The 9,120-nt window shown below is 41.9% G+C and overlaps 1 pseudogene across 1 annotated transcript; it reads left to right on the top strand.

Annotated features, from left to right (window-relative positions):
• The first annotated feature begins 7,832 nt into the window (after window positions 1-7,832).
• On the top strand, window positions 7,833-8,760 carry LOC307067094 (large ribosomal subunit protein uL18-like; annotated as a pseudogene). Its single transcript has one exon. The product of its transcript is annotated as a large ribosomal subunit protein uL18-like (transcript).
• The last annotated feature ends 360 nt before the right edge of the window (window positions 8,761-9,120 follow it).

Raw genomic sequence — 9,120 nt, 5'->3', positions numbered from 1 at the left:
TTCTCCTCGGTTGTCCCAGCAGGACTTGTCTAAACCCTACTGCTGATAAAGCCAAAAGCCACTGCAGTGAATGCCAGAGGCGTCTGTGTCATTTTCTTTAGATCTGGCCCCACCGATGGTTAAAAGCTGACTTACTTTTTAACAACAACAGCAACAACCATTTCAAATGAAAAATGGCCATAAGGAAAATTATTTCCTGGTCTCACTTGTCCAAACAGGCATTGGTCCACTTCGAGGGACATGTATATTATTGACTCATGGATGTTGTGTATATATTCAGATACAGAACACTGCAAAGATGGCGCTAGCCTCAGTGTTTTCCCTTTGGGCTTTTCTTTTCTCATGTGGTGATCAGGATAACTGAGGATTTTGTAAAATAAGTGCTTTGGTGTCACTGAAGGAAAAGCACATCGATCTGTTTCCGATTCGCTAGATCAGCAGGAACGGCAACTAAATTCTGCTAGAACGGCACCTGAGATGGGATCATACAGCTTTTTGGAAAGGTATGTTAAGGATATTCCCTTGTATACCAGAATTCACTCTCAGCAATCTTGACCAGCACTCTCTTAAATGTAGCAAACATCAGATGAAGAATCATTTGTATAAAGAACTGTGAGAAGACAGCTTTACAAGAGGGGGAACAATCCTGTGCCTCTCTCCTCCTCTGCTCTGAGGTGCGGCTTCCTCTTGCCCCTTCATTCTTCAGGGAGAAATCTGGAGGAAAGTGCCTGATATAGAACGAAAATTCATACTATGCTGTCAGAGACTGGTCAAAGGTCATTTCCTGATGTCACCTGGTACTCAAGCAGAAGGCTTTTGATACACAAGCTCAGGGGCAAGACAGCACAGCCGTCAAGAGCATGGCTTGGAAGTCAGGCTGCCTTCATTTGAGAATCCTGGCTCTGACACTAACCAGTTCTGGATTTGAGGCACTTAACCTCCTCAAGCCTTCATTTCCTCATCTTCAAAAGGGAGACCATAAAAAGATCTTCCTCACAGGTTGCAGAACGGTCATATAATACCCTTAGAATGGGCCTGACACTGAGCTTTTATGGTTCTGACATGCACATGTCAATAATAATAAAAACTGTCAGTAGTTTTTGTGCATGCAGCAGACTTTGCTCACCATGATGTAAAGAAACAGGGTCCTGAATTCTCTCTCTTGCCTGATATATTTGAAATAGAATGAGTAGAATTCTCATTCCAGCCCCCCTACTAATTCAGAATCTTTACATTGGGTAAATTACTTCCTCTTTATTCACCAGGACTCTCTTGGTTGTAAGTAACAGAAACCCAACTCAAACCAATTTAAAAAGATAGGATTTATCAGATCATGCAACTGGGAAGTCCAAGTACTGGCTGCAGTGCTATGGGATGTGGAGATCATGAATGCTTAGACTCTGATGACCTACATTTTTTGATGTCTTGCTCCCATCCCCACTGTACTCTAATTCTTGGTTGTGTTTCTCTTGTGGCTCATTGGATTCACTCCTACTGCACACAAGCTTTCTTTGCATGTTTTAGGAGATGGCTCCCAGATAATTCTGATTCATGCCTTCTAATTCTGTATCCCCAAAGACAAAACCCCTTTTCTTTCAGCCCTAGATGAACGAAGTCCTAGGGAAGAACTTGGAATGACTCAGCTTGGGGCAGGGGACGCAGCCAATTGCCACAGTTAGAGAAAAGTGGTTCTAATGGTTGGCTGGGTCTGCATTATATGCCCAACCAGGTCTCAGCTGAACCACAGTGAGTGGAGGTGAGCATATCCATGGAAGAAAAGAGGGTGCTGAAAGTAAAAACTAATTGTATACTTTCACTCAGAGTATGAAATTCTCCACGTTGAAGAATTTATTTCTACATGTTGATGGTTCTCACTGGGGGCACATGCCAGAATCTCAGGCAAGGAATTAAGTAGATTAATTTTCAATCTTTTCTTTATTTTCTCAATTTTATCAAACTCAGAACTTTGTGTATCCTCCCCAGTCAGGAGTTCATTTGTTTGTTTGTTTGTTTTCAACTGAGACCCACTGAGCTAGAAGACTGTTTGCTATGAGAAAGGAAGAAATGACTGTCACTTGTGTAGACCCTGTGTCTGAACCATGTGTTCAAATTTCCACCCTGACTTAATTTTCACACCCTAAAGGAGCAGGGAACTGGCCTACAGGGTTCCAAACAGTATTTTGTGGCCTATTTTCAAGCCTAACCCCTCTTCTACCACCGCAGAGCGTTTCAAGTGAAGGGAACGCAGAGACCATGAAATTGTATAAACAACTATTTCCGAGAGACAAATCTGGGACGAAATCTGGGCCCTATTGATTACAAGCTGTGTAAGCTTAGATAACTTATGTTACCTGTCTGAACCTCATCTTCTTCTGGTAAATGGGGGTGGGGTTAGCTATTCCAAAGGCTCATTGATAAGACTAGATAAGAGGGGGCTTCCCTGGTGGCGCAGTGGTTAGAGTCCGCCTGCCGATGCAGGGGACACGGGTTCGTGCCCCGGTCCGGGAAGATCCCACATGCCGCGGAGCGGCTGGGTCTGTGAGCCATGGCCACTGAGCCTGCGCGTCCGGAGCCTGTGCTCCGCAACAGGAGAGGCCACAACAGTGAGAGGCCCGCGTACCGCAAAAAAAAAAAAGACTAGATAAGATACTGGAAAGCATATTTTCTGTTCCAGACAAGATGGATTAACAAGATTTACCCACCCACTTGAAACAAACCAACCAACAAAATGAGACAAAATACATGGAAAAAATATTTTCAAGGCATTGTACACCAAGTGACAAAAGAGAGTGATCTCTGAGAAGAGGGAGAGAAATGAAGTTAATGCTACGATTGCCCCAGCTTGTTTCTGATAAGGGGGATCCCAGGTGAAACCTTTGAGTTGGATGATTGAGCTGAGTGTCCAGGGAGATCAAGGCAGCTAGAGTGTGCAGACCACCATGACTAGTATATACAGGGCAGGGTTTTGGAGAGGAAAGGGCTGCACTTAGCGAGAACCCCAAAGATCAGCAGGCAGTCCTTCTTGCATATTCATAATCATTATATGTCTGTAAGGAAACTACCCAAAATAAGGCAAAGAACCAACCAAAAGGATTAAAGGGAACATTGCCTGGTACTTACACAGGGCCAGGAATAATGTCTTTTTCCCCAGTGAGAATTCATATTTCATGGGGCATCAGGGAGAGTACTCAAGAAGGTCTTGCTTCATAAATATATATATATATATATATATATATATATATGGGCCACGTTGAACTTCTAGAGATGAAATCATCTATGGTGTATAAGATGAAAAATACACTGGATGAGATTAGACATCATAGCAGAAAAGATTAGTGACCATGGAACTCTAGCAATAGAAACTCTTCAAAATAAAACTCAGAGAGGAAAAAAAAAGAATTAGAGAAAGAAAAGATTATCAGTGTGAACTGAAGGACAATTTCAAGTAGCCTAATAGATTTATAATTGTATTCTGTAAAAAAAAGAGGATAGATGGGGGAAGAAGATATTTGAAGCAATCACGGCCAGTTGTGTTTTTTCCCAAACTGAAAGCTATATCCCTATAGATCTGAGAAAGTCAATGTTTCCCTAGCACAAGAGACATGAGAACTAGACAAAGGCACATCACAATCAAAACCTGCTTAAAATCATCAAAATCATAAATAAAGTCTGCTTAAATCAGTGGTAGACAGAAAATCTTAAAAGCAGTCAGAGAAAAAGAGCCATGTTATGGACAGAAAAACCAAGATAAGGATGTAGGCAGATTTCTCATTGCAAACGATGCAAGAAGACAGTAAGGCCACCTAGAGCAGTAAGCAGCCCAGGCCTCTGTCTTGATGTTCTACCATCTACAAAGTTCACAAGGTTGAAGCTGGTTTCCCATCCATGGAGAGAGTAGAACAGGAAGCAGAGCTTGCTCTAAGGGATGTGACTTGAAAAGTGTCCACCTGGTCTCTGTTCACATCCTGTGGGCCAGAACTGAGTCCCAGGGCCAAATTTGGCTGTGAGGAACTATACTATTAAGTATAGTCTCTGACCTCAGGGAGGACCACTGCTCAAATGAAAAAGAAGAACATGCTCATTGTGGGGTGACTTCCAGTAGACAGAGTAGAATCATGGCCCTATTCCCATTTATTCTTTTATTTATTTATTTATTTTATTGAAACATAGTTGATTTACACCCATTTATCCTTTATCCAACCCTCTATTTATTTAGCCAACGAGCAGATGTGTGGCTACTCCTCAAGACTTAAAGCTCCATGAGGATAGGAACAAGGTCAATTTGGTATATTCCTGCCCAAGACTTGTTTATGTTTGTTTTTTATTCTTGTTTCTTTTGTTTTCTTTTTTCTTTTAGTTTTATACTGTTTCTCTACATTGCTTTTAACAGCTGTATTGAGATATACTTCACATACCATACGACTCACCCACTGAAAGTATACAACTCAGTGTATTTAACCATATTTGGAGGATTATGCAACCATTACCATTTAGAGTATTTTTGTCACCCCCAAAGAAACCCCATACCCATTAGCAATCACTCCTCATTTTTCCCTCCACTGTTTCAACCCAGGCAACAAATAATCTACTTCCTATGTTTCAAATGCATGAAATAGCAAGAAATCTCAGTCCCCAGTGCCTCACGTATGGTGGGAATTCAGTAACTATGTACTGGGCTTAGTTACAATCTTTTTGCTGTTATCATACCTTCTCAGGTTAAAGATTCTCTCCAAAGATTTTCTGAAACATATTTTATTTGGTGGACTTTATCACTTTTCCTAGGAGCCCAGAATAAACAAATAAAATCCCATTATCAGGCACCTGGTAATTATTTCATTTTGTCTCCATCACAGAGCTCTGTGAAGGGAACAAGTGTAGCTCCCATTTTACAGATGAGGACACTAGAGTCTGGCTCCACCTCTAGAGCTGGCTGATTTTGAGAATTGTTAACCCAACTTTCTCAACACAGGTCTGTCTGAATCCTCAGTTTTGGCCAAGCAAAAAAACGCAAAAACCGTTAAGTCGTATGTCTTAGAAAATGTTGTCTTAACAGGGCTCTTTTGGCCTGGGTGTGCGACCTGTTACATAAACAATATTTGTTTTTCAACTGAACCATTACAACCTGCTGTCTGATCTGCCTGCCAACCACCCTCCTATCAGGCATTCCGTCTGTGCCATCATTTTCCCCAAAGTGACATAAATATCCACACCAACACTCAGAAAAACTGGACATCTTCACAGACAAGAATTTTTTTGTTCCTTAAACTGTTTCCCAGCTTGCTCTCACAGTTGGCAAGATGCCTCTGTTCAATCGCTTGATATTCTGACTTTTCTTACAGTAAACTCTGCAAACAACCAGAAGCACAGATGCCCTGCCCTTTCTAACCGTGTGCATTCTGGGCACATGGAAACAGGAGGGCATTCAGGGTTCTGTTTTCTCACAGAAGGTCTTCACAGTTTGGATCTATTTGCTTTATTGTCATATAGCCACTTAATGTACCAAAATGAAAAGAAAACTTGTTTAAAGTATCTGTTTCATAGCTTCTGGTCCTTGCCCTGAGCCACGGATTTGCCAAATGTTGCTGTCTGCCCTGTCTCTCCTTACTAACTGGTCCTTTTTTCAAGGGAACAATGGTCTTTCTTTCCAGACACCTTGTGGAAAGGATGGATGAAGCGAACGAAGTGTGGCTGGTGAGGGCAGGAGCTGCCTCAGAGGTTCGGGATGAGTGACAGGATGGTGAGAACGTCTGGGAGGAGGGCCCTGCAGACCTGCTCCTGGAGACTTTGAAGTTTGGAAGGCATGTGGAAGGCAGCCAGGGAAATTCAGATACACTCACCGCCGCTAATTGATTATTCAGCTGCATCTCAGAAAGACACAGTTTGGTGGGGGTGATAGCTGTTGTTTCCTTTTGCTGCCTTTGGGAGGTGGAAGCCAAGGAAATGTGGGGCAAAGATGCAGCCTTTAGGGGACTGGAGGTAAGAAGTCTTCCAGCTCACGGAGCCTATTGTTCAGATATTTGCAAGCCTCCTTTCTTTATCCAGTCTGAGATGGGCCATGCTATGAAGTAGAACCTGATAAGGAAAAGATGCAGCCATTGATGAATGGGTGGAGAAGAAGGAAAAGTGAGGGCAGACACTATGGACAAATGGAATTTTTGTGGGCTTAGTGATTTTTCAATTCTTTGTGGGGTGGATAATATGAATCCACCATAGTTCAGTGCATGCACAAGTTTTGTAAGATAATGAATATTAGTCGTGATCCACCATGCTTTTATTCCACTGCATGTTGACTTTCACTTATTTTTAAATATACTACCAAAAGAGCATATGAAATATTATACCACTGTTCCCCTCAATGTAATTTTCTTGTAATTTTTTTTAACAGATGAATAAGTGTCTACAATAATTTTTGAATAATAACTTCCATTGTTTGTTCTTCATGAGCATAATGTGTGAACATTTCTAGGCTGGAAAAGAAAACTTAGAGAGCTTCTAGGACAGTGATTTAAATTCGGGGTGCATGAATATCGTGGAGAGGTTTGAAAATAGGAAGGTAAAGATCAGATTTCCCCAGGGGAAAATGCACACAAACACTTAGAAGGATTTTAAAATTATTTCACGGCTTAGATTTAATGTTGTTCAAACAATTTATTCTGTTTGGAATGTTCAAGGGATCAAGCTGTTTAAGATTGTTACAACGTGGGTGATGTTGACCTAGTAACAACTTCTCATTTACAGGTAAACTGATACCCAGAGTGACTAAGCAAAGGCAAGGCAAACCAGCCAGTGCAAGAGGCAGAGCTGAGACGTGGAATTACTCTGATTCCAAACTCAATCCCCTTTTCATGATATTCATGTATTTGGTGGCTACATGTTTTGGTGTCTGTCCTAATCTGCTGAAGAGAAGAAAATGGACAGCCTCTGGATGGCAGCTGATGTGCTACAAGACATAGTAAGTGTTCAGTAAATGTGATTTGTTTATGCTAATCATTGTGCTATGCAGTGGGTATTTATCATCTCATTTAAACCTCATAACTATACTCCAAGTCTGGTACCATAATCACCCCCATTTTGCAGGTGAGAAAACTGAGGTTAAGAGAGATTCAGTATTTTGCACAAAGCCATGTGGTTAGCATGTGGCTTACTCAGTATTATGCTCATGGCAACTGGAGGCAGAACACACACTCCTAACTGGTGGACATACAAATATCTAAGATCACGGCTGTTTCTGTTCTCAAACCATGTAGGCTTCAGCTCTGGTAGAATCTGACCATCATTCCTTCTCAGTGTTCCAACAGTCGCAGGGACTGCCTTGGCATGTAGTAAGCTGAACATCACAGAGGGGAATCAAGGAAGTGTAGAATGTCCACTGGGAAAAGATGTCTCTGATCCAGGGTGAAGTCACTGACCTTACGTCTTTTCTAATATTGGATGTATATGAGTCTCAAGACTTACTTTCCGTGCCTTGCCTCTCGGCTTTTGATACACTGATTTTGGTTTTCCCACTGTATCTCTCAGATTACGGTGTCTGTTGGTGTCACCAAGGTATATATGGTCCTGACCATACTGCTAAGCTGCCTTCACAGGATATGTGAATTCCAGAGAGAAGGATTTCTGAGAGTTTAATGTTTCTTTTTCTCATCCCAGTGAATCAGGCAAAAAACATCATTGAAAGAGCTAGACTTTTGCCTAAGTCGCAGCTGGTATAACAGCATGACCTGGGCTTGTTGACGGATGCCGAGACCATACAAAAGTGACGAATCTATTTTTTTCCTCCCCGGAGCCGTGCTGGTTCTGCAGCTCAGTGGCGGCTACGGCCTCTGTTCTACAGGATGGGGTTTGTTAAAGTTGTCAAGAATAAGGCCTACTTCAAGAGATACCAAGTGAAATTTAGAAGACGGTGAGAGGGCGAAACTGACTACTATGCTTGGAAACGATTGGTTATCCAAGATAAAAATAAGTACAACACACCCAAATACAGAATGATAGTTCGTGTAACTGAGATAACATTTGTCAGATCGTTTATGCCCGTATACAAGGAGATATGATAGTTTGTGCAGCTTATGCTCACGAACTCCCGAAGTATGGCGTGAAGGTTGGCCTGACAAATTATGCTGAAGCATATTGTACTGGCCTGCTGCTGGCACGCAGGCTTCTTAATAGGTTTGGTATGGACAAAATTTATGAAGGCCAAGTCGAGGTGACTGGAGATGAATACAATGTGGAACGCATTGATGGTCAACCTGGTGCCTTCACCTGTTACTTGGATGCAGGGCTTGCCAGGACTACTACTGGGAATAAAGTTTTGGGGGCCCTGAAGGGAGCTGTCGATGGAGGCTTGTCTATCCCTCACAGTACCAAACGGTTCCCTGGTTATGATTCAGAATGCAAAGAATTCAATGCTGAGGTACACCGAAAGCACATCATGGGGCGGCAGAATGTTGCAGATTATATGCGTTACCTGATCGAAGAAGAGGAATATGCTTACAAAAAACAATTCTCTCAATACATAAAGAACAAAGTAACTCCAGACATGATGGAGGAGATGTGTAAGAAAGCTCATGCTGCAATATGAGAGAATCCAGTGTATGAGAAGAAGCCTAAGGAAGAAATTAAAAAGAAGAGGTGGAACCGTCCCAAAATGTCACTTGCCCAGAAGAAATATCGGGTAGCTCAGAAGAAGACAAGCTTCCTTAGAGCTCAGGAACGGGCTGCTGAGCGTTAATAAACCAAACCACAATTTCTATGAAGATTTTTCAGATAAAGACAGTAATAAACTTCATGAACAAGTTTAAAAAAAAAAAAGGGATGAATCTTTGCTTGGAAGCTACCTGCCCCATAGGAACCTAGCAGCATCCTGAAACTGCAGATTATTTGAACAGGTAAGGACTTGCTTATCAACTGAAACTCACCTTCATTTTGACATATGAGAAAACCCCAGAGAAAGCAAGCAAATTGATCTATGTCACACAGCAAGTTGGTGCTAAAGCCGGCACTAAAACTTTGGGATACCTCTGAGATCTTCATGGCTCCTTCCATCCATCTGACCTAAACTTGATGGGATGAGTAAGAGTTTTTTAGGTAGCCCTGTAGGAAAGACAGAGGCAATTTAGGCAAATG

Source organism: Hyperoodon ampullatus (assembly GCF_949752795.1).
Source record: "Hyperoodon ampullatus genome assembly, chromosome: 18".
Lineage (NCBI taxonomy): Eukaryota > Metazoa > Chordata > Mammalia > Artiodactyla > Ziphiidae > Hyperoodon > Hyperoodon ampullatus.
The sequence above is the reverse complement of the archived record's forward strand: the minus strand, read 5'-3'. Positions and strand labels throughout refer to the sequence as shown.